Below are 27,100 nucleotides of genomic sequence, written 5' to 3'. Positions count from 1 at the left end.
GGGGGAGACTTGGGACATTATTCAATGTTAAGTGGACACTTATTGTTATAGGGGAATTCAGGTTACTGTGACTATCAAAGGGGCACACAGAGGGCAATATTAGTTTCTAGGGAGCAAAATGTGGGCACTGTTTTCTAGGGCCCTTGCACCCAGCATTACTACATTCTAGAGGGTTGCTTTAGAATTTAGAGGGCACAGAGAACCACACAGCAGATGCAATAATAGGGACACATATGGCAGCAGCATTAGGGTACCAGTAGGATGAGGAGTTTGTGCAGGTTAGGAATAGATGGTGACTTGCTGAAAATATGAGAAGTGAAATGCGTCTTTGTTGTATTCTCTGCAGACGAGTCATGGGTGGAAGAAGTTGTGTCGGTTTGGGCCAGATGGAAAAAAATGGAAAAGTGAATGATTCCATCAGAAAAAACGTCAGTGGTAAGTCACCATCTATAACTGTGCTGTGATCTCTTATATGTTCTGCACAGAGGCGTAGCTAGAGCTTTTGCCGCCCGGGGCTGATCCCGAGTTTGGCGCCCCCCCCCCCCCCCCTCCCCCCCTCCCCCAGCTCAATACAGACAAAGGTTACCAAAAATGGTTTTCCTGTTTTGTAGAACTTAAACTGGGCCTAATGGTGTCACCCCCACATGCCACACCTGTGACTTAATACCACCACACCATGACCAGGCCACATAGTGACCGAATAATACTACATACAAGGGACAAATACCACCGCACCATTTCCAGACCACATATTACCACCACAGTGACTGAATACTACAATACTGATCAGTAATAAAAAAAAACCACAATACTATCACCATAAGTGCCAGTATTCACAGGAGATCTGTACTTAGTATGCAGTGTCTGTGTAGAGGTAATACAGAGATCACTGGTGACATTATACACAGGACCTCTATATAGTATACAGTGTATAGTGTCAGTGTATAGGTAACACTGACTCACCAGTGACGTCTCTAGGTGAAGTCCTTCATCTTTCATCCAGCACAGACCGCCATCATTCCTTCCAGCCAGGACTCGTTTCTGCAGGAAATAACACAGTTATCTCGAGCTCCGCTTGCAGAACACATTACTTAATTTTTCACAACTTCTACATTACACCACATGAAGAAAAAAAGGTGATATAGTGTCACTCTGCACAGTAACAGGACCGCCCCCCCATTTAAAACAGTATACTCAAAAAATAAAATAAATACATCACTGCAGTAATAATATCCCTTAATTATCCCCTATGGTAATAATATTCCCCACCCTGGCCCCGTTTATCTCATTCCTGGCTCCAGCCATATGTTGTCGTATCCTGCCCTCATGAGTATCCATTCTACCCCATATGATCTCCCCATCCTGCCCCACCAGCCTCCATCGTATCCGTCCTGCCCCATGATCCAATCCTGCCCCGTGTCTCCAATCATGCCCCGTATCTACATTCTGCCCATGCCTCAAGTCCTGCCCCCAGTGTGTCCAGCATATTACCCCCATGTTGTCCAGCAATCTGCCCCAGTGTGTCCAGCATATTACCCCCATGTTGTCCAGCAATCTGCCCCAGTGTGTCCAGCATATTACCCCCAGTGTGTCCAGCAATCTGCCCCAGTATGTCCAGCATATTACCCCCAGTGTGTCCAGCAATCTGCCCTCAGTGTGTCCAGCAATCTGCCCCAGTGTCCAGCCTTTCCCCAGTGTGTCCAGCAGTCTGCCCCAGTGTGTCCAGCATATTACCCCCAGTGTCCAGCATTGCCCCAGTGTGTCCAGTATATTACCCCCAGTGTGTCCAGCAATCTGCCCCAGTGTCCAGCATTGCCCCAGTGTGTCCAGAAGTCTGCCCCAGGGTCTCCAGCATTGCCTCAATGTGTCCAGAAATCTGCCCCAGGGTCTCCAGTATTGCCCCAGTGTGTCCAGCAATCTGCCCCAGGGTCTCCAGTATTGCCCCAGTGTCCAGCAATCTGCCCCATGGTCTCCTGTATTGCCCCAGTGTGTCCAGCATTCTGCCCCATGGTCTCCAGTATTGCCCCGGTGTGTCCAGCAATCTGCCCCATGGTCTCCAGTATTGCCCCAGTATGTCCAGAAGTCTGCCCCAGGGTCTCCAGCATTGCCTCAATGTGTCCTGAAATCTGCCCCATGGTCTCCAGTATTCAGTGTGTCCAGCATTCTGCCCCATAGTCTCCTGTACTGCCCCAGTGTGTCCAGCATTCTGCCCCATGGTCTCCAGTATTGCCCCAGTGTGTCCAGCAATCTGCCCCATGGTCTCCTGTATTGCCCCAGTGTGTCCAGCATTCTGCCCCATGGTCTCCAGTATTGCCCCGGTGTGTCCAGCAATCTGCCCCATGGTCTCCAGTATTGCCCCAGTGTGTCCAGCAATCTGCCCCATGGTCTCCAGTATTGCCCCAGTGTGTCCAGCATTCTGCCCCATGGTCTCCAGTATTGCCCCAGTGTGTCCAGCATTCTGCCCCATGGTCTCCAGTATTGCCCCAGTGTGTCCAGCATTCTGCCCCATGGTCTCCAGTATTGCCCCAGTGTGACCAGCAATCTGCCCCATAGTCTCCTGTATTGCCCCAGTGTGTCCAGCAATCTGCCCCATGGTCTCCTGTATTGCCCCAGTGTGTCCAGCAATCTGCCCCATAGTCTCCTGTATTGCCCCAGTGTGTCCAGCAATCTGCCCCATGGTCTCCTGTATTGCCCCAGTGTGTCCAGCATTCTGCCCCATGGTCTCCTGTATTGCCCCAGTGTGTCCAGCAATCTGCCCCATGGTCTCCAGTACTGCCCCGGTGTGTCCAGCAATCTGCCCCATGGTCTCCAGTATTGCCCCAGTATGTCCAGAAGTCTGCCCCAGGGTCTCCAGCATTGCCTCAATGTGTCCTGAAATCTGCCCCATGGTCTCCAGTATTCAGTGTGTCCAGCATTCTGCCCCATAGTCTCCTGTACTGCCCCAGTGTGTCCAGCATTCTGCCCCATGGTCTCCAGTATTGCCCCAGTGTGTCCAGCAATCTGCCCCATGGTCTCCTGTATTGCCCCAGTGTGTCCAGCATTCTGCCCCATGGTCTCCAGTATTGCCCCGGTGTGTCCAGCAATCTGCCCCATGGTCTCCAGTATTGCCCCAGTGTGTCCAGCAATCTGCCCCATGGTCTCCAGTATTGCCCCAGTGTGTCCAGCATTCTGCCCCATGGTCTCCAGTATTGCCCCAGTGTGTCCAGCAATCTGCCCCATGGTCTCCTGTATTGCCCCAGTGTGTCCAGCAATCTGCCCCATAGTCTCCTGTATTGCCCCAGTGTGTCCAGCAATCTGCCCCATGGTCTCCTGTATTGCCCCAGTGTGTCCAGCATTCTGCCCCATGGTCTCCTGTATTGCCCCAGTGTGTCCAGCAATCTGCCCCATGGTCTCCAGTACTGCCCCGGTGTGTCCAGCAATCTGCCCCATGGTCTCCAGTATTGCCCCAGTATGTCCAGAAGTCTGCCCCAGGGTCTCCAGCATTGCCTCAATGTGTCCTGAAATCTGCCCCATGGTCTCCAGTATTCAGTGTGTCCAGCATTCTGCCCCATAGTCTCCTGTACTGCCCCAGTGTGTCCAGCATTCTGCCCCATGGTCTCCAGTATTGCCCCAGTGTGTCCAGCAATCTGCCCCATGGTCTCCTGTATTGCCCCAGTGTGTCCAGCATTCTGCCCCATGGTCTCCAGTATTGCCCCGGTGTGTCCAGCAATCTGCCCCATGGTCTCCAGTATTGCCCCAGTGTGTCCAGCAATCTGCCCCATGGTCTCCAGTATTGCCCCAGTGTGTCCAGCATTCTGCCCCATGGTCTCCAGTATTGCCCCAGTGTGTCCAGCATTCTGCCCCATGGTCTCCAGTATTGCCCCAGTGTGTCCAGCATTCTGCCCCATGGTCTCCAGTATTGCCCCAGTGTGACCAGCAATCTGCCCCATAGTCTCCTGTATTGCCCCAGTGTGTCCAGCAATCTGCCCCATGGTCTCCTGTATTGCCCCAGTGTGTCCAGCAATCTGCCCCATAGTCTCCTGTATTGCCCCAGTGTGTCCAGCAATCTGCCCCATGGTCTCCTGTATTGCCCCAGTGTGTCCAGCATTCTGCCCCATGGTCTCCTGTATTGCCCCAGTGTGTCCAGCAATCTGCCCCATGGTCTCCAGTACTGCCCCAGTGTGTCCAGCAATCTGCCCCATGGTCTCCAGCATTGCCCCAGTGTGTCCAGCATTCTGCCCCATGGTCTCCAGTACTGCCCCAGTGTGTCCAGCAATCTGCCCCATGGTCTCCAGTATTGCCCCAGTGTGTCCAGCATTGCCCCAGCCCCAGACAGTCAGACATAAAGAAAAAAAAAAAAAAAGTAAAATCCTCACCTCTCCCGTTCCCAGCGCAGGTCCGGTGCAGTCAGCGTCTCTCCGGCTCTGCGACGCTCAGGACAGAGAGGCAGAGCGGCGCGCACAGTAGTGACGTCATCGCGCCCTCTGCTCTGAGACGTCGCAGAGTCAGAGGACGCTGCAGCTGCCGGCGCCGCAGGAACCAGGAGAGGTGAGTATAGAGCGGGGGGGGCGGGGGCGGGGGGCGGGGGCGGGACCCGGGGGTGGGGGGAGCTGGCCCTGGTCGTGGCGGCGGACGGCGCCGCCCGAAGATTTAAAGGGGCGTCTTTTTTTTTTTTTTCCATCTTCTTCTCCTGCAGCGCCGGCCGCCCCCAGCATTGTGCCGCCCGGGGCGGACCGCCCCCCCCGCACCCCCCTTCCTACGCCACTGGTTCTGCAGGGCTGGTATTTACCACTGACCATATGGTGGTAATAATATCAATGTTGGTGTTTATATAGAGATTATTTTCAGCAACAGCGTGATCATCTGCTGAGGTTCTCCTCCACTATTAGGGTGCGTCACCCAGTTGTAATCAAGGTTACCTGGTTAGGGGCCCACTCAGAAGCTTCGCCGCCACTGAACCAAAACCATAGCTACGCCCCTGCTGCAGCTATTACATCTAACAGACTATCATACCTTGTACGGTACCTGGGTCATCACAGATCAGCTGCTCCCAGCGGAGCACAGTTTTACGACAGAATCGTTTTCCATCTCCAGAGTCACTGGGTAAGTCTATATCTTCTGTAGAATGTAAGCTATTATGGTCACGGGGGTCTTCTCTCTCCTGTAGAGAGTTATAATGATCACCGGGGTCTTATGTCAGTTTCTTCTGTAGTGTGCAAGTTTATTTTGTCAGCAGGGTCCTCTCTCTCTTTCTCCTATAGAATGTACTTCCCCACACATATTTTCTTAGCAATTAAAAGCTTTCCAGATTCGATAGAATTCATTCACCGCAAATCAAATTTTTGAGGATAATTTGACAATGCCAGCATATCTCAATTTCAAAAGATTTACTCATCTTAATATTATTATTATTTATCATTATTATAGCGCCATTTATTCCATAGCGCTTTACATGTGAGGAGGGGTATAAATAATAAAAAAACAAGTACAATAATCTTAATCAATAGAAGTCACGACTAGTGTTGAGCATTCCGATACTGCAAGTATCGGGTATCGGCCGATATTTGCTGTATCGGAATTCCGATACCGAGTTCCGATATTTTTGCGATATCGGAAATCGGAATCGGCGTGTGTGGTGCGTATGGTTCCAAGGATCTGGAGGAGAGGAGACTCTCCTTCAGGCCCTGGGATCCATATTCATGTAAAAAATAAAGAATAAAAACATGGATATACTCACCCGTCCGGCGAACCCTGGCTGTCACCGCTGCTAGCGTGTGCCTCCGTTCCTAAGAATGCAGTGAGTGAAGGACCTTCGATGACGTCACGTTCACATGAGAGGTCAGGTAACCGGTCACTGCATTCTTAGGCACGGAGGCAGACGCTCGCAGCGGTGACAGCCAGGGTCCTTCGGAGGGGTGAGTATATCCATATTTTTTTATTTTTATTCTTTATTTTTTACATGAATATGGATCCCAGGGCCTGAAGGAGAGTCTCCTCTCCTTCAGACCCTGGAAACCATCCAGGATACCTTCCGATATTTGTGTCCCATTGACTTGCATTGGTATCGGGTATCGGTATGGTGATATCCGATATTTTTTGGATATCGGCCGATACCATCTGATACTGATACCTTTGAATATCGGAAGGTATCGCTCAACACTAGTCATGACTGGTACATAAGGAGAGAGGACCCTGCCCGCGAAGGCTCACAATCTACAAGGGATAGGTGAGAATACAGTAGGCGAGGGTAGAGCTGGTCATGCAGTGGTTTGGTCTATCGATGGTTACTGCAGGTTGTAGGCTTGTTGGAAGAGGTAGGTCTTCAGGTTTTTTTTGAAGGTTTCCACGGTAGGTGAGAGTCTGATATGTTGGGGTTGAGATTTCCAGAATATGGGGGATGCGCGGGATAAATCTTGTAAGCAATTGTGGGAAGATGAGATAAGAGGAGAGTAGAGAAGGAGATCTTGAGAGGATCAGAGGTTGCGTGCAGGTAAGTACCGGGAGACGTGGTCACAGATGTATGGAGGAGACAGGTTGTGGATGGCTTTGTATGTCATGGTTAGGGTTTTGAACTGGAGTCATTGGGTAATGGGGAGCCAGCGCAGGGATTGACAGAGGGGAGAGGCCGGGGAATAGCGGGGGGGACAGGTGGATTAGTCGGGCAGCAAAGTTTAGAATAGATTGGAGGAGTGCGAGAGTGTTAGATGGGAGGCCACAGAGCAGAAGGTTGCAGTAGTCAAGGCGAGAGATGATGAGGGCATGGACTAGTGTTTTTGCAGATTCTTGGTTGAGGAATGTACGGATCTGGGAAATGTTTTTGAGTTGGAGTCGGCAGGAAGTGGAAAGAGATTCGATATGTGGTTTGAAGGAGAGATCAGTGTCAAGGATTACCCCGAGGCAGTGAGCTTGTGGGACTGGGGAGAGTGGACAGCCATTTACTTTAATGGATAGGTCTGTTGAGGGGAGTCAAGTGATATGGGGGAAAGATGATGAATTCTGTTTTGTCCATATTTAGTTTTAGAAATATAGCGGAGAAGGATGAAATAGCAGACAGACATTGTGGGATTGTGGTTAGTAGGGTGGTGATATCTGGTCCAGAGATGTATATCTGTGTGTCATCGGCGTAGAGATGATGCTGAAAACCATGGGACTCTATGAGCTGTCCAAGGCCAAAGGTATATATTGAGAAGAGCAGAGGCCCTAGGACTGAATCTTGCGGTACTCCGACAAATAGGGTGTGTGTTATGAACTGGTGGTTTAGGAGCAACATGGGACGAGCTCTGAAGGAGGTGGTACCTGTACTGACCGCAGTCCCTAAGCTCAACACAACACTAGAAGTAGCCGTAGGATGCTCCTGTCACTCCCTAGGCACCTCGTCACAGCCTGAGAATTAACTACCCCTAAAGATAGAAACAGGAAAACTATCTTGCCTCAGAGAAAATCCCCAAAGGATAGATAGCCCCCCACAAGTAATGACTGTGAGTGGAGAGGGAAAAGACATACACAGAATGAAACCAGGATGTAGCACAGGAGGCCAGTCTAGCTAGATAGATAGGACAGGATAGAATACTGTGCGGTCAGTATTAAAAACTACAAAAATCCACACAGAGTTTACAAAAATCTCCACACCTGACTAAAGGTGTGGAGGGTAACTCTGCTTCCCAGAGCTTCCAGCTTAACTGAATTAATCCATACTGACAAGCTGGACAAAACATAGAATGCACAGAACGAATAAGTCCACAACATGTGGACAGAAAAGAGCAAAGCAAGGACTTATCTTTGCTGAACTGGTCAGGATATCAGGGAAATCCAAGCAAAGATGTGAATCCAACCAGGAACCATTGACAAGTGGCACTAGCTGAAGGGAAGGGCCAGGCATAAATAGCCGAGCAGAAAGACAATCAGTGGAAGCAGCTGCAGACTGCTAAATCCAAGGAGCAGCCATTCCACTTAAAACCACCGGAGGGAGCCCAAGAGCAGAACTCACAAAAGTGCCACTTACAACCACCGGAGGAAGCCCAAGAGCGGAATTCACAACAGTACCCCCCCCCCTTGAGGAGGGGTCACCGAACCCTCACCAGAGCCCCCAGGCCGATCAGGACGAGCCAAGTGAAAAGCACGAACCAAATCGGTGGCATGGACATTGGAGGCCACAACCCAAGAATTGTCCTCCTGGCCATAACCCTTCCACTTGACAAGATACTGAAGCCTCCGCCTCGAAAAACGAGAATCCAAAATTTTCTCAACCTCATATTCCAACTCTCCCTCAACCAACACCGGGGCAGGAGGATCAACCGAGGGAACAACAGGCACCACATATCTCCGCAACAAAGATCTATGGAAAACATTATGAATGGCAAAAGAGGCTGGAAGAGCCAAACGAAAAGACACCGGATTGATAATTTCAGAAATCTTATAAGGACCAATAAACCGAGGCTTGAACTTAGGGGAAGAAACCTTCATAGGAACATGACGAGAAGACAACCAAACCAAATCCCCCACACGAAGCCGGGGACCAACACACCGACGGCGGTTAGCAAAACGTTGAGCCTTTTCCTGAGACAACGTCAAATTGTCCACCACATGAGTCCAAATCTGCTGCAGCCTGTCCACCACAGAATCCACACCAGGACAATCAGAAGGCTCAACCTGCCCCGAAGAAAAACGAGGATGAAAACCAAAATTACAAAAGAAAGGTGAAACCAAAGTAGCCGAACTAGCCCTATTATTAAGGGCAAACTCGGCCAACAGCAAGAAAGCCACCCAACCATCCTGATCAGCAGACACAAAGCATCTCAAATAGGTTTCTAAGGTCTGATTAGTTCGCTTAGTTTGGCCATTAGTCTGAGGATGAAACGCCGAAGAAAAAGACAAATCAATGCCCATCCTAGCACAAAAGGCCCGCCAAAACATAGAGACAAACTGAGAACCTCTGTCAGACACAATATTCTCCGGAATGCCATGCAAACGAACCACATGCTGAAAAAATAATGGAACCAAATCTGAGGAGGAAGGCAACTTAGGCAAAGGTACCAGATGGACCATTTTAGAGAATCGGTCACAAACAACCCAGATAACAGACATCTTCTGGGAAACAGGAAGATCCAAAATAAAATCCATGGAAATCTGCATCCAGGGCCTCTCAGGGACCGGCAAAGGCAAAAGCAACCCACTAGCGCGGGAACAGCAAGACTTGGCCCGGGCGCAAGTCCCACAGGACTGCACAAAAGCACGCACATCGCGCGACAAAGAAGGCCACCAAAAGGACCTAGCAACCAAATCTCTGGTACCAAAAATCCCAGGATGACCAGCCAACACTGAACAATGAACCTCAGAAATTACCTTACTTGTCCATCTATCAGGAACAAACAGCTTCCCCACTGGACAGCGGTCAGGCTTATCAGCCTGAAATTCCCGAAGCACCCACCGCAAATCAGGGGAGATGGCAGAAAGAATCACCCCTTCCTTAAGAATGCCAACCGGCTCAAGGACTCCAGGAGAATCAGGCAAAAAACTCCTAGAGAGGGCATCAGCCTTAACATTCTTAGATCCCGGAAGATACGAGACCACAAAATCAAAACGGGAGAAAAACAGGGACCATCGAGCCTGTCTAGGATTCAGCCGCTTGGCCGACTCGAGGTAAATCAGATTCTTATGATCAGTCAAGACCACAACGCGATGCTTAGCTCCCTCAAGCCAATGTCACCACTGCTCAAACGCCCACTTCATAGCCAACAACTCCCGATTGCCGACATCATAATTGCGTTCCGCAGGCGAAAACTTTCTGGAAAAAAAAGCACACGGTTTCATCAAAGAACCATCAGAATCCCTCTGAGACAAAACGGCCCCTGCCCCAATCTCAGAAGCGTCAACCTCAACCTGAAAAGGAAGAGAAACATCCGGCTGACGCAACACAGGGGCAGAAGTAAATCGGCGTTTAAGCTCCTGAAAGGCCTCAACAGCCGCAGAGGACCAATTCGTCACATCAGCGCCTTTCTTCGTCAAATCAGTAGGGGGCTTAACCACACTGGAAAAGTTGGCAATGAAATGGGGATAGAAAATAGCAAAGCCCAAAAATTTTTGAAGGCTCTTCACAGATATGGGTTGAATCCAGTCATGAATAGCTTGGACCTTAACAGGATCCATTTCCATAGACGAGGGAGAAAAAATAAAACCCCAAAAAGAGACCTTCTGAACTCCGAATAGGCACTTAGACCCCTTCACAAATAAAGCATTATCACGAAGGATCTGGAATACCATCCTGACCTGCTTCACATGAGACTCCCAATCATCAGAAAAAATCAAAATATCATCCAAATATACAACCATGAATTTATCAAGATAATTGCGGAAAATATCATGCATGAAAGATTGGAACACAGATGGAGCATTAGAGAGCCCGAATGGCATCACGAGGTATTCAAAATTGCCTTCGGGCGTATTAAATGCAGTTTTCCATTCGTCACCCTGTTTAATACAAACAAGATTATATGCCCCTCGAAGGTCAATCTTAGTAAACCAACTAGCCCCCTTAATCTGAGCAAACAAATCAGAAAGCAAAGGCAAGGGGTATTGGAATTTGACCGTGATCTTATTAAGAAGACGATAATCTATACAGGGTCTCAAGGAGCCATCCTTCTTAGCATCAAAAAAGAAACCCGCTCCCAATGGTGATGAAGACGGCCGAATATGCCCCTTCTCCAAAGATTCCTTAACATAACTCCGCATGGCGGCATGCTCTGGCACAGACAGATTGAAAAGTTGGCCCTTAGGGAACTTACAACCTGGAATCAAGTTAATAGCACAATCACAGTCCCTATGTGGAGGAAAGGAACTGGACTTGGGCTCATCAAATACATCCTGGAAATCCGACAAAAACTTAGAGACCTCAGAAGAGGGGGAAGAGGAAATTGACATCAAAGGAACGTCACTATGTACCCCTCGACAACACCAACTAGTCACAGACATAGTTTTCCAATCAAGCACCGGATTATGTTCCTGTAACCATGGAAAACCCAGTACAACAACATCATGCAGGTTATGCAACACCAGAAAACGGCAATCTTCCTGATGTGCTGGAGCCATGTACATGGTCATCTACGTCCAGTACTGAGGTTTATCCTTGGCCAATGGTGTAGCATCAATGCCCCTCAAAGGAATAGGGCACTGCAAAGGCTGCAAGGAAAAACCACAGCGCCTGGCGAATTCTAAGTCCATTAAGTTCAGGGCAGCGCCTGAATCCACAAATGCCATGACAGAAAAGGACGACAATGAGCAAATCAGGGTCACAGATAAAAGAAATTTAGGCTGTACAGTACTGATGGTAACCGACCTAGCGACCCTCCTAGTACGCTTAGAGCAATCAGAAATAACATGAGCAGAATCACCACAGTAAAAACACAGCCTATTCTGACGTCTGAATTCCTGCCGTTCTGTTCTAGTCAAAATCCTATCACATTGCATAGGCTCAGGACTCTGCTCAGAGGACACTGCCATATGGTGCACAGCTTTGCGCTCGCGCAGACGCCGATCAATCTGAATGGCTAGAGACATAGATTCGCTCAAACCAGCAGGCGTAGGGAAGCCCACCATAACATCTTTAAGGGCTTCAGAAAGACCTTTTCTGAAAATAGCAGCCAGAGCATCCTCATTCCATTTAGTGAGCACAGACCATTTCCTAAATTTCTGGCAGTATAATTCTGCCGCTTCCTGACCATGACACAAGGCCAACAGGGTTTTTTCTGCATGATCCACAGAATTCGGTTCGTCATACAATAATCCGAGCGCTTGAAAAAATGCGTCTACATTCAGCAATGCCGGATCCCCTGATTCAAGGGAGAATGCCCAGTCCTGAGGGTCACCACGCAGCAAGGATATGATGATTTTAACTTGCTGAATGGGATCACCAGAAGAACGGGGTTTCAAAGCAAAAAACAATTTGCAGTTATTTTTAAAGTTCAAAAACTTGGATCTGTCCCCAAAAAACAAATCAGGAGTAGGAATTTTAGGCTCCAAAGCCGGAGTCTGGACAACATAATCTTGGATACTCTGTACTCTTGCAGCAAGTTGATCCACACGAGAAAACAAACCCTGAACATCCATGCCAGAGCATAAATCCTGAACCACCAAGAGATCAAGAGGAAAAAAAAGACAAAACAGAGCACAGAAAAAAAAATGTCTCAGAATTTTTTTTTCCTTCTTTTGAGATGCATTTAATTCATTTTTGGCCACTTGTACTGTTATGAACTGGTGGTTTAGGAGCAACATGGGACGAGCTCTGAAGGAGGTGGTACCTGTACTGACCGCAGTCCCTAAGCTCAACACAACACTAGAAGTAGCCGTGGGATGCTCCTGTCACTCCCTAGGCACCTCGTCACAGCCTGAGAATTAACTACCCCTAAAGATAGAAACAGGAAAACTATCTTGCCTCAGAGAAAATCCCCAAAGCATAGATAGCCCCCCACAAGTAATGACTGTGAGTGGAGAGGGAAAAGACATACGCAGAATGAAACCAGGATGTAGCACAGGAGGCCAGTCTAGCTAGATAGATAGGACAGGATAGAATACTGTGCTGTCAGTATTAAAAACTAGAAAAAACCACACATAGAGTTTACAAAAATCTCCACACCTGACTAAAGGTGTGGAGGGTAACTCTGCTTCCCAGAGCTTCCAGCTTAACTGAATTAATCCATACTGACAAGCTGGACAAAACATAGAATGCACAGAACGAATAAGTCCACAACATGTGGACAGAAAAGAGCAAAGCAAGGACTTATCTTTGCTGAACTGGTCAGGATATCAGGGAAATCCAAACAAAGATGTGAATCCAACCAGGAACCATTGACAAGTGGCACTGGCTGAAGGGAAGAGCCAGGCATAAATAGCCGAGCAGAAAGACAATCAGTGGAAGCAGCTGCAGACTGCTAAATCCAAGGAGCAGCCATTCCACTTAAAACCACCGGAGGGAGCCCAAGAGCAGAACTCACAAAAGTGCCACTTACAACCACCGGAGGGAGCCCAAGAGCGGAATTCACAACAGGGGTGAGGTGGTGTGTGAGTGGGAGAAGCTGAATGTCCGGTCTGTTATGTACGACGAAATCCAAGACAGGGCCAAGTCAGTGATGCCTAGAGATGAGAGGGTCTGTAATAGAAGGGAATGCTCCACTGTGTCACAGGCAGAGGACAGGTCTAGGCGGAGGAGGACAGAGTAGTGTGGTTTGGCTTTGGCAGTTAATAGGTCATTAGTGACTATGATTAGAGCAGTTTCAGTGGAGTGATGTGGCTGGAAGCGAGATTGAGAGCAGGAAGAGGTGGGAGGACAGTTCAAGATGGACGTGTTGTTCCAGGAGTTTTTACGCATACGGGAGAAGTGATATGGGGCGATAGCTAGATGCAGAGGATGAGTCAAGAGAGGGCTTTTTGAGGAAAGGTGAGATTGAACTCAAAAAGATCAGGGGGATCTCGTATAAATTATGCAGAGTTCTCAGAAAAATAAGTAAGATATATCTAGATAGATGAATCTGAGTGCTCAAAAGGTACTCCAAGCAAAAAATATATTTATTTAGGTCACAACCGATCATACAAGATGCCAACGTTTCGGCTCATAAGGCCTTTATCAAGGCAATTATCTGTATGAAGGTAAGGCGAGGTGGGAGAGGAGAAGCACAGCGGGTACAGGCACCACCGCATTGGAGGAAGGGCTCTGAGAGTTGTCGACTAAAACTGTCTCTGACGTTATCAATCTTCTGCTTGAAAAATGAAACAAAGTCTTCTGCCGAGATGATTGGAGAGGGAAGGGGTGCTGGGGGATGGAGGAGAAAATTGAAAGTGTTGAATAACTGTTTAGGGTTGTGAGACAGGGAGGATATGAGAGATAAGAAGTACGTTTGTTTTGCTGCAGCGAGTGTGGCCCTGAAAGTAGTGAGGGACTGTTTGAATGTGATGAAGTGCTCATTGGTGTGGGAACTTTTCCATCTCTGCTCAGCAACCCTGGTAGCCTGTCTCAGTTCTTTGGTCAGGCTGGTTTGCCAGGCTGGTTTGCCAGGGCGGTCTGTTGATTTTGTGAGCTTTGATATGTGTGAGAGGCGACCGATTCCAGAGCTACAGCTATTGTACTGTTATATAGAGAAGCAGAGGCACCTGCATTGTATAGGGAAATTATGCCTGTAAGAGGGGGAAGGGATTCAGACAGTGAGTATAGATTGAGGTGTTTAAGATTTCTGCGAGGGTGTGCAAGTTTGTGGGGTGGGAATTGTGGACAAAGAGTGGAGAGGGAAGAGAATGTGAGCAGGTTGTGGTCAGAAAAAGGGAGAGGTGAGTTAGAGAGTTTAGATAGGGAGCAGAGGCGGGTGAAGATGAAGTCCAATGTGTGGCCATCTTTGTGAGTGGCTGCAGAAGACCATTGAGCGAGGCTGAAGGAGGAAGTGAGAGATAGAAGTTTAGTGGCAGCTGAGAGGGAAGCATCAATGGGGATGTTGAAGTCGCCCATGATGATAGTGGGGATGTCTGTGGAAAGGAAATGAAGTAGCCAGGTGGTGTAGTGGTCAAAGAAGGTGGCGGCTGGCCCTGGAGGGCGGTAAATGACAGCCAGTTGAAGGTTGGAGGGGGAAAAGATGCGCACAGAGTGCACCACAAAGGAAGGGAGGGTAACAGAGGGTGGCAGTGGGATGGGGGTGAAGGAGCAGTTATCTGACAGGAGAAAACCAACTTCTCCACCATGCTTGCTGCTGAGGTGGGGTGTGTGGGAAAGGTGGAATCCACCATACGAGAGTGCAGGAGGAGAGGCTGTGTCAGACGGGGTGAGCCAGGTTTCGGTGATGGCAAGGAAGGAAAGTTTATGAGTAATGAAAAGGCCACGGATGTAGAAAAGTTTGTTGCAGACAGAGCGAGCGTTCCATAGTGCTCCTGTTAGTGGGACTGGGGAAGCAGGGGCTGGGCGAATGGATATAAGGTTAGAGGGGTTATGGAAAGTTGTGATAGAGCGTGGATGGGAGGTAGAAATGACTGTGGGAATGTGGTGAGGAGGACCAGAATTTGGAGCAATATCACCGGCAGTGAGGAGTAGCAGAGAAAGTGTTAGCAGGCGGGAGCAGGAGAGAAAATGAGGAGACAGTCTGTGTTTGCAGACAGAGGATTGTAAGTTGAGAAGCAGTTATAATAATTATAATAATTTTTATTGCCTGATCTATCAATTAAAAAAAGAATTAACCTGATCGCTAAATGCCATAGCGATAAAAAAATAAAAATGCCAGAATTATGTTTTTTTGGTCGCCCCGACATTGCATTAAAATGCAATAAAGGGCAATTAAAAGAACGTATGTGCACAAACGTGGTATCATTAAAAACTTTAGCTCCGTATGAAATAAATAAGCTCAAACCAAGATCACAAAAAATGGAGACGCTACGGGTCTCAGAAAATTTTTTTTTTTGCAAATCTTTGATTTTTTTTCACCACTTACATAAAAGAGAACCTAGACATGTTTGATGTCTATGAACTCATAATGACCTGGAGAATCATAACTGCAGGTCAGTTTTAGTATATAGGGAACCTAGCAAAAAAGCCAAGCAAAAAACAAGTGTGGGATTGCACTTTTTTTGCAATTTCACCGCACTTGGAATTTTTTTCCTGTTTTCGAGTACATGACATGGTAAAACCAATGGTGTCTTTCAAAAGTACAACTCATCCTGCAAAAAATAAGCCCTCACACAGCATGTTGTGACCCTGGAAAGAAGGGGGGCCAAAAATGAAAATGAAAGATCGATAAAAGCTCTGGTCATGAAGGGGTTAGAAACCTTACGTGATACAGACTTTTGGAGCACATATTTGTGTTCAGCATATCAAAATCTATAAGATACAATAACATTTTCTCAGAGGACAAGAACTTCCCTGAAATTTGTTGCACAGTGTTACCGGATGCACTCACAGCATGCTGCGATTGTTTCCTCATGCCGAATCAGCATGAGAAAAAAATGCAGATCTGCACTGCCCCATAGTATAACTTTGGTCGGAGAGCTACCGGATAAAACATCGGATAGCACTCGGCCATGTTATATGTTCAAAGAGCATGTTAAGGGGCGTGGTTTGCCAAGGGAAGGGAGCAGACGTGTCTCACAGGAGCTCCTGACAATCTCCCTTAGAAAGCCTACAAAAAGCATACAAAAATGGAATTTTGGCTGCCTGGATCACTCATACTATGCCAGGAGCCAGTCAAGCCAAGAAGGGATGTATTCCCAAGAAGTTTAATACAGCCTGGAACCAGAGAGGAGCTACAATGAATGGAGGCCTAAAGTCACAGGAAAAGACACTGACTGGATATGCCGAGACCAAGAGGTCCCCTCCCCTCACCCAGCACAAGCCGAAGAAGCAGGAAGCACCACCGCACAAAAAGCCCCTTACCGGTAATAAACCCACCGCTGCCGCGGCCCCGGATCATACCTGCAGCGCCGAGCACAGAGACCGGGACAAAGAGGTAACCCAGCATGTCAGATGCGGAGCGGGAAACAAGATGGCGCCCGCCCCATCGCGGCTGAGGCACAGCGCTCCGGTGTTTGTGCCGAAGCTGCGGACGGAAACCGAATCAGCGGCGCCAGTGAGAGAGACCGTGACGAAGCAGCAGGGAAGACCCGGTGACCCTTATAATGGTAAGGAAGCGGGAGCCCGCAGTGGAACATTCCCGGAGGCAGGAGATTGCAGGGGGAAGATAAAATGGCGGCGGCTGCTGGCTACGGGACTCTACAAGGGATGGGGACTCCCACATACTCCGGAGGTCTTATGGAGACCGGGGCAGGCTATCTGCACCAGGAAATGGTCAGCATACTAACGGACTAAAGGCTCACAAGATGCCCACACAGTTGAAATCTAATGGGGAAGACAGCGCTGCACAGTGCACATCTGACACAGTGTACTCCACACCGCTCCAACAACGCGACGGTATAGTGCAGCCCCATAAACTTCAAACGAGATGTGCCACCCATAAATCCCCTAATAGGAGCCTGAAACTCACAGGGAACTTACAGGGGGACAAGAACTACAGGTACATATCAGTCAAAAGACAATATACAGAAAATTCTGGAGATGACAATCACAATTATAATCATAAAGAAATGCAGCTAATGGCAGATGCAGGATCTCCTACTGAGCCCTATGTAGGACCTCACACTTACTCTACAACAGGGGAGGACGTCACCCTTTCCCCTCCTGACTCTTCCTGCGGCCCTAATGAGTTTAACCTTGACGAATGGAAGGCATCATTCGCAGAACTGCTTAGAAATTTGAATTTTAAATCATCTCAGGTCTCTGGAAAGGAGTCGGTCCCTACTATAGGAGATGGAATGATATGGAGGAACATTTGGAGCTAGTGACTTCATGCCAGGTCGCACACCCTGACTTCGACGTCCTTTCTAACTCTGTGGGGGAGATGGGGAGTATCTACTCGGAGGACCTCTCAGATATGGCAGAGTCCTCTTCTCAGGAGGGGAGTGAGTTTTTGTATGGGGAAGAGTCTTCCTGTTCCTCCTCTTTACACTCTTACTCAGAGGGCCCTAACGATCCCCAAAATCTCAACTTTCAGGGTTCTCTCTCACAACACTCTACTACAGAGAACCCTAATCTGAGGCATACTTCGAGGGAGTCTGGGATAAACTCCCATAATTTGCTCATAATGGACAGCATTCCCGCTTCAAAAAATTCTCCATCTGTCGGATTTATGGTTAAAATATGTGAGGCCTTTTTAGCATCGGCGAACACCACAGGAGGAGACTTTGGCATCAAATACAATTTGACATCTGACCTTGAAACAACGGCCTCAGAGGCTTTTATCAAAAAACTACTAACAGACACACTGTCAGCCATTGTGAAAGCCCCCAAACCTATTCCTACTAAGGCCCACAACCTCTCTTCACTCACTTCAAAAACAACAGACAAGATACCACAAAACGGTAAAACCCCACCTCCAAAGGAGACTAATAACTCGTCCCTATACTCAGACTCCATGGAAAGGATAAAAAACGACATCCTCTCATTTAGGGAAGACCTAATCAAATATGAAAACTTTAAAAGAAAAAACAACTTCAAAATCAGAGGGATCCCTGAGGCGATCCAACCCTTCCAATTAAAAAACTACATCTCCACCATGATATCCAAACTGTTACCAACCTCAAGAGTGACGAATCTGGTTGAGAGGTCATACAGAATCCCAAGGCCACCATCTCTCCCTCCAGACGTTGCAAGAGACGTTATAGTATCCTTTTACCCTGGGTGGGTTAGGAATGACCTTTTAGACTTGACAAAGAATTCAAAAACCCTCCCAAGCCCATATGACAAAATAACTCTGTTTAAAGACTTGTCTAAAGCCACGATCCAAAAAAGGAAATCATTTGATTGCGTTACTAGAGAACTACTACGCACAGGAATTCCCTATTATTGGTCTCAGACTTCCACCATACGAGTCAAATATGCATCAAAACTAACTCTCATCGCAACTCCAGAAGAAGGAATCGTCTTTTTGAAAAAAATCGGCATACTTCACTCTTCGGGCTCTCATAACCGCTCTTTCTCACCCTCAACAGACTCTTCTTATTCCATGTAATATCTCTTCTTGGCCTACAAATAGTCCAGCCAACTAACAGTCCTCATGCTATTTGCTAATTCTCCACTTACTAATCTTACTGAACCGGACATTGCCCCACCAACGGACCGAGGGTTTTATGGAGATGACCTCGCGTCGACAGACCTTTACATACTATCCACTTTTACTGAGCAGCTTCAGAGTTGATACATACCATACATTAAGCTAAAGTTTATAACAGGCTTTCGTATACTACTACCTACTAGTTAATCATTATGGTATTAGATGCTTACTCTACGATTCTACATAAAACTTTACCTATGTTAGTTTAATAGCTTATTGCGTTATTCCATCCTAAACTACTATGTTTTAGCAAAACTGCACAAAGTACTTATTATCTTATTATGTTTACCTAAGTCAGCTTAACAGCCTATTGCGCTATTCCAACCTAAACTACTATGTTTTAGTGAAACTGCACAAAGTACTTGTTATCTTATTATGTTTATACAATTCTACTGTATGATCGCCTGTCTCCCCTATTGCCAGGGGATTTGTTTTTCCCTACCTCCATACCCCACCCTTTCCCCTCCTCCCTTCCCTAACCAATCCTTACTGGTTAAAGTTAAAAATTTAATAAAATATTTTGAAAACAAAGAGCATTTTAATATAGGGGAGACCTGTCTGAATGATAGAAAGATTAGGAATAGTCTCCCTTTACCTATAACCATTTAAGGGATTTTTGTGAATCACCATCCACAGACAGAATCTGCTAATTATGACAACTAACTGCATAGTTAACCAAAGTCTTCTACATCATGGTGCTTAATAAAATAAAATGTGTTCACATAGAAAACATTTTGACAGTCAGACTCAACTTACAACACTCTCACAATTATCCATCATAAAGTTATGATGATAAATTGGTGAATCCTGATATTTGCTTTTATGTTCTTGTTCCGTACATTAAATCTACTTCAATATAAGTTCTCCTATCCAAAGCTTGACTATAGAGAGTGTTAAGGGTCAAAATGCACCGAGGCCTCGACCAACAGCAGATTGATTCACTTTGACTCAACTTTCCGTAGTTAAATGCAACACGTTAGAGGTGTAAAATTATTAGAAAATTAAAAATGAGAGTGAACACCACACAATTTTAATTATAGTCCCACCAACTCTCCATACATATGCTATAATTACTGACCTCTTCAGTCTCAGTGATTTTTCTGAATAGTTCTGAACGCCTGTTTCCATGGTAATCTCACTCGCACTTTGTCACATGTCCTTAATTCAATCCTCCTTAGAGTCTATCCTTATGATCACATGCAGTGTAATAATAGGATAATATCTGCATAAAAACCATCTGAACGTATTCTACAAGTGTCCTCAAGAATAGCTTTTACTGAAGAAAATCTCAACAAAACCTGCATTTGTACATTGGCTGGATCTTTCATTTGCAAACAATCAGTCACAAAAATGCCACATGTCATCAAGCCCATTTTGTAGGAGTATTTGTAACAGCCGTCTAATACAGTTCTTGCTACTTGCATTGCATGTCCGGCTGTTGACAAATCCTGGTTTGCCATTCTCACTGTTTTGTGGCTCATGCATACAAGGGAGTCTGATTAGCTCCAGAAGCCAATATATGTATTGTGGCTCCATACCACACGAATAACAGGAGCAGTTCAGTAATGTGTAAATAATTATATTGCATAGTTAATATGGTTGAAAAAAGATTTCTATCGAGTGCAACCAAGGGCTGGGAAAGGACAAAGGAAAGGGGCACTGTCGACACAGACAGAAAAGGGCCCCTGTGCAAGAACAATATATGGGCCCTTTGCAGCCCAATAGCACCAAAAAATGCAAAATCACACCTGCTTTGGAGGTAGAAATGGGCTTCTTTACCCCTTGGTTCCCTGTGCGGTCGCACAGGTTGCACCAGTGATATGTCCGCCCCTGGAAAGGGGCACGTATACAGTCATGGTTAAGGCTGCCGTCACACGATCAGTATTTGGTCAGTATTTTACATCAGTATTTGTAAGCCAAAACAGGAGTGGAACAATTAGAATAAAAGCATAATAGAAACATATGCACCACTTCTGTATTTATCACCTACTCCTGGTTTTGGCTTACAAATACTGATGTAAAATACTGACCAAATACTGCTAGTGTGACAACAGCCATAGCGTGACAGCAGCCTAACAGTTTTGAGACTGACAAAAATGTTGATTTCCATAAAGTTTCCTGCTTCTAGGGTTTTTAAATTTTTTAGTCAGATGTGTTCATGATTGCTGAAGTACAATTATAAGCATTTCAGAAGTTATTAAACTTTTATTAATAAATGCATCAAGTTTATGCAAACTCAATTTTTACCATGTTGACCCTTTTTTTCCAATACTTCTGCAAATTTCTCAGGCATGCTGCAGGTTCAGCTTCAGGGCCAAATCCTGACTGATGGAAATGTTTCTTGCCTTATCAGTGCTTGGAGTTTATCACAATTTCAGAGTTTTTGTTTGTTTTTAAGGCACTCACCTTCTCTCTCTGGGCAATCATTCTTCCAGATGTCCCAAACAGTCTGAAAGGAGCTTCATCAGAGAAATAAGTAGTACAGGGATTAGACTGTAGATAACTGAGATAAAGTCATTTTCTCTGATGAAGTCCCCTTCAGACTATATGGGACATCTGCAAGAATGAATGTCCGGAGATGAAAAGGTAAGAGCTACCATGAGTCTCGTGTCATGCCAACAGTAGTAGAAGTATTTTGCTGTGTTCCGGGACATAGTACGCCGATGCATGCGCACTAATGCTTTTCGGCTTTGCCCGCAGTTGGGCAAAGCATACTACGCGTGCGCAAGGCAAGATTGCTTTGCGCACGCGTTAACTAGGGAGGAAAGCGAATCAATGGCATGTCAATTTTGCGACCAGCGTGCGGCCAGCGGGGAAAAAAGGGGTTAATAAAAGACCCGAAAACACCGCCCATATGACCCAAAAAAAGGACCCGCCAAATTCAGGTGACAGGTTCCCTTTAATTCCTGAATTTTTTTTGTGTGCTTTTCTCTTCATTGTTTGCAGCACATGGATCTCCCTATCCACTGGCCTACTACTTTCCCATTGTCCAATTCTCTATCCTGTAATAAAATCTGACCTTTCTCTAATATACCCCATTATTTTCTTCCTTGCCTTTCCCGCTCTTCCCTAGTTTACATATTCCAGCACCCCTGATGGAATTCTTTCTCACGGAACAGTAGACATCCTTCAAATTTTTCGGCAGAACTCAGATTGCACTACAATAAAACTCAGTCCAGTGTTCTAAGAGTCCAAATCCTTCCTGGCACCAATACTTAAGCCATGCATTTAACTTGTTAAGATCCTACTGTCTCTCCTGGATTGTGCATGGCATGGGCAGTATTCCAAAGAAAACTACCTTGAGGCTTTTCCCTTTAGCTTGCAGCCTAATTATTTAAAACTATTATTAAAGATTTTCCGGTTGCCACATATTGTGTCATAGGTACCTACTGTACGTGGACCATGATAGCTGGATCTTCCCAAGCACCAGTCCATTTTCATTAGTTTTATTTTTTTTGCTGATGAATCCCAATTCAAAACCAATGTCTTATTGCATGCATGTGTTAATGGCACACTGTATGGTTTGTATTGAGGTGGTTTTCAGCACCATAGCTAATACATATTATTTGTCAACAGTAATCTGTCAGCAATTTCAAATCCCCCCTCTTTAACCATGTATAAGCTCGTGTAGGTCATTGAAAAATAAATGTATTGATACTTTTTTATTTGCTGTTCATTATTCCATAGAAATCCATTACTTTATTATGCAAATGAGGCGTTAGATGCTTCATCCAGCCCAGAACATCTAATGAAAGTCTGCCTCCCTATCCTTAGCGCCTGACTCCCTATGTTGATTGACTGAGGGCACTTGTTTTAGCGAGTTTCTATGCAGAGGCTGCACATTGATGCTGTACAGGTGTGATATGATGTGAGCGGGTGAAAAAGTTTGGGTAGCACATTGGCCCAGTTGTTAGTGCTGACACTTTGCAATTCTGAGGCCTTAAGGCCAACATCTGCATTGATTTCTTTTAGGTTCTTCCCATGTTTAAGTTGGATCTTCCCACACTTCAAAGATTGGAAATTAAGTTTGTGAGCCCCAATTGGGACAGTGTCTGTAAAGTTCTGTGAATTATGCTCTGTGCGCTATGTAAGAAAATAAATACATTTTGTGCCCCTGGTTAAGAGGGGTTAAATGTTCATGGAGCAAAACCAGGAAAGCAAGTGCAGCTGCTCTCCATGGTGCCATTTGAGTTAACAATGTCTCATACCAATTTAGGCTAGGTCTACAAGGTAACATGTGTTGCACGACAGCAATTCTCAGTAAAGTCGCACTACAAAAACATCTGTGCGATTTGCTGTGCGCCGACTATTTTAGGGCTTTGATTTTGCTGTAAAAAAAACACCAAGTTTCAGATGAGTCACATGTCACATGTAATTTGCGTCAAAGTCTATGGCAAGGGTGTTGCATGCGACATTGCGTGCATTGGCAGAAAATCCAAAGAATTTGTCCCACTTTGCCTTTTTTAATTGAGCTCAGTTTTGTTTACTACTTAGCAAGATCAAGTATAATAGTAATAGATCAAAAATCTACAGTGTAGGCACAGAGGAACAGAGGAAGAGTATGTCATAAACTCTTATTTACTGAACTATTCAGTCTTACCTGGTCTTGTCACAGCGTTTACAATAGCACTTGCTCTGGCCAAATTGCAAATAGATCTGTAATTTAGAAAAAATAAATCAGAAAATGTTTGTTTTTGATGTTTAGTATTGTTTTTACATAGACATTTATGTACCGTAGTTTTTTTTTATTACAGTCTAATTATAGTAAGATAGCTGTAGTACAAAACTTTCCTTATAGTACATAATATACACTTCTGTGATTAATTACACCAATAATCTAAAATATTACATGCAAGCAAGACTCACTTTCACTCACTACCATAGATGCACATATCTTATCTAATAATGGTTAAATAAAATACATTATTTGTGTCCTCAAGATAAATTAAAATAAAGAAGCTCTGACACTACACTGTATGCACTGAAGTGTAAGTGTGTTAATATATTCACCTACCACCATCTTTTCAGGTGTCCAGTGATGCTCTGCTCCACTTCACAGTGACATCACTGCTCTTCAGACACTCCGAGTCACTCTATGCTGTATGGGTGAGCTGGAAGATTCTTTAACAATGTAAGTCTATAGAGCCTTGTTCTGACGCTCCAGAGAATTACACTGTCAAAAGCCACTTCTGGGTCACACAGAGTGCAGTGTGACATGGAGGGTCTGAAGAGCGCAGACGTCACTCCGAAGAGGAGCAGAACAGTGGTGAACACCGAAGAAGACTGTTTTAGCTGAGTATATTAGCACACTGAAATTGCATTACATACTGTACATATTTACACTGTTGAAACAAGAAAATAGATCATGGGAGAGATTGTTTAACGCTGACATCTGAAACAACAGTCATTTATCCAAATTCAGTACAAAATCAGGGTGGTCCTAATGGTGGTAAAACCACAGTTCTTATTTTAAGCAATTACCTACAAATTATTGCCAAGTAATATTTCCTTTTTTTTTCCTTTCCAAAGTTTTTTATGTTAATAGTTGAATGAAGCTTTTATATTCACACATTTTTCCTGAATCAATGACCTACTATCTTAAATAAAAATATTTTCCCTCTTAGTTTCAGTTCTGGTAAATGTTAATTGATGTTACTTTTCAACATTAAAGGGATTCTGTCACCTGAATTTGGAGGGAACAATTTTCAGCCATAGAGGTGGGGTTTTCGGGTGTTTGATTCACCCTTTCCTTACCCGCTGGCTGCATGCTGGCTGCAATATTGGATTGAAGTTCATTCTCTGTCCTCCATAGTACATGCCTGCGCATGTACCTAGCTCAGCCTACTGATTTCAAAGGCGCTGAGCTCCAATATCACCCATGGATAAGTGTGACACAAGCAGACATGTTTTGCAACTCCAAGAAAACCCACTGTGTCTCACTGGTTTGGATTGGATTAATACATATACTTTCACCTTTCACCCTGGGTGAAACAATGATGAACGTTATCCAGCGAGCTCCTTTAGTATTTCATATGTTCCTTAACCCCCAAGGGTTACCCCCAAGGGTGGTTTGCACGTTAATGACCGGGCCAATTTTTACAATTCTGACGACTGTCCCTTTATGAGGTTATAAATCTGGAACGCTTCAATGGATCCCAGTGATTCTGACATTGTTTTATCGTGACATATTGTACTTCATGACAATGGTAAAAATTCTTTGATAGTACATGCGTTTATTTGTGAAAAAACAGAAGATGGCGAAAATTATGAAAATTTCGCAATTTTCCAACTTTGAATTTCTATGCAATTAAATCACAGAGATATGTCACACAAAATACTTAATAGGTAACATTTCCCACATGTCTACTTTACATCAGCACAATTTTGGAACCAAAATTTTTTTTTGTTAGGGAGTTATAAGGGTTAAAAGTTGACTAGCAATTTCTCATTTCTACAACACCATTTTTTTTAGGGACCACATAATGTTAGGGCTAGCGGAACGCACCAAATAATAAGACAGATAATGTATGGTGCGTTCGCAGCCCGGGGTCCACCGTGCAGAGATGGAACCTGCTGCTAAGTAATGACGGACTATATGGCGGTACTCATAAGTATACACACGTAGGTTAAACTTCACCCAGCGTGAAGGAAGCGATCCTGTTGCATCACAGGATCGCGGTACCGCACATAGAAGGCGAGCAAGTAGTCAGCGAACTCAACCCCAACTAGGATTGAAGTCCGATTAGACCCTTGCTGGCACAACACCGCAACTGGGTGTGTAAGGAAGCTGAATAACACTATTAGGGCACAAGAGTGCATGCGGTGCCGCACTGACGAACGCCACTAACCACCCAGGCTTGGGTAAGGAAAGCACAGAGGAAGTGCACGGCGCCATACTGGCGGTCACAGCAACTGGACGCTGTAACGTGTAATTAGTGCTGTAGGATAAGTCGGGCGCTAGATAGCAACCATACACTGTTAGGGCTAGCGGAACGCACCAAATAATAAGACAGAGTATGGTGCGTTCGTAGCCCGGGGTCCACCGTGCAGAGATGGAACCTGCTGCCAAGTAATGACGGACTATATGGCGGTACTCATAAGTATACACGTGGGTTAAACTTCACCCAGCGTGAAGGAAGCGATCCTGTTGCGTCACAGGACCGCGGTACCGCACATAGAGCGCGAGCAAGTAGTCAGCGAACTCAACCCCAACTAGGATTGAAGTCCGATTAGACCCTTGCTGGCACAACACCGCAACTGGGTGTGTAAGGAAACTATATAACAATATTAAGGCACAAGAGTGCATGCGGTGCCGCACTGACGAACGCCACTAACCACCCAGGCATGGGTAAGGAAAGCACAGAGGAAGTGCACGGCGCCGTACTGGCGGTCACAGCAACTGGACGCTGTAATGTGTGATTCGTGCAGTAGGATAAGTCGGGTGCTAGATAGCAGCCATACACCTTCCGCGAACAGACATTCAATAGGGTAGGGGTATCCAAGGACGACTTGCACTCACAACATACACACATTACCAATTGTACACTAGCGCAAGGCCGTGCGGTCATGCGCAGTTTATATAGCTGCAGCAAAGGAAGTGGCCACAGAAACTTTGCCTTTCCAAGACCTGCCAAGAGGACCAATGGAATGTGCTGCAGAACCTGAGCACATGACCCTCGATCTCCAACGGGAGATCTTGCCCTGGGCATGCTCAGTGTGTGCAGACAAGGACTTAGCCCCAGAGAAGTCCGCTCGCTGCTGACCAGCACTGGCTTTAATGGCAGAAGCTGAAGAAGCAGCAGTAACTCTCTGTACAGAGTGAGACTGAGCAAGACGCTGGGACCGACGTCCCTGTTGAGCAGGCTCCACCGCGGCTGGATGAGAATGGGAGACCACAGCGGAGATGGCTCGAGATTCCCCCTGTGCAGAAGCGGGAATTCGAGACCTAACATTACCCCCCCCTCCTAGGGCCCCCCCTCCTTGGGCCTCGCTACGCTCGAAGGCAGCAATGAGCTGCGAGGACCGAATGTTTTCAGCAGGCTCCCATGACCTGTCCTCTGGGCCATAACCCTTCCAATCCACCAGATAGAACTTTTTGCCGCGTACCACCTTGCACCCCAAAATAGCGTTCACCTCGTAATCTTCTGTAGACGAACCCGATGTCCCGGCAGATGACTCGGAAAACCGGGACATGTACACGGGTTTCAAGAGGGACACATGAAAGGTGTCGGTGATACCCAAGCGTGGAGGAAGAGCCAAACGGTAGACCACAGGATTAACCCGTTCGAGAACCTTGAAGGGACCCAAGTAGCGAGGAGCAAACTTAGTGGACTCAACTCGCAGCCTGATGTTACGGGCGGAGAGCCACATCAAGTCGCCAGGAGCAAAGGTCGGAGCGGGGCGCCGATGAACATCGGCGGAGGACCTCATTC

General features: G+C 46.2%; 1 protein-coding gene across 3 annotated transcripts in view; it reads right to left on the bottom strand.

Annotated features, from left to right (window-relative positions):
- Positions 1–27,100, bottom strand: part of COL8A2 (collagen type VIII alpha 2 chain) — a 425,675-nt gene that overhangs the window by 228,867 nt on the left and 169,708 nt on the right. For all 3 annotated transcript variants that reach the window (XM_069756856.1, XM_069756855.1, XM_069756857.1), the window contains one exon: positions 23,269–23,324. The gene's annotated coding sequence lies outside the window, so the exon portion shown is untranslated. The remainder of the gene's footprint in view (positions 1–23,268; positions 23,325–27,100) is intronic.

This window comes from Ranitomeya imitator, chromosome 3, assembly GCF_032444005.1.
Source record: "Ranitomeya imitator isolate aRanImi1 chromosome 3, aRanImi1.pri, whole genome shotgun sequence".
Classification (NCBI taxonomy): Eukaryota; Metazoa; Chordata; class Amphibia; order Anura; family Dendrobatidae; genus Ranitomeya; species Ranitomeya imitator.
This window is presented reverse-complemented; position numbering and strand designations above follow the sequence as displayed.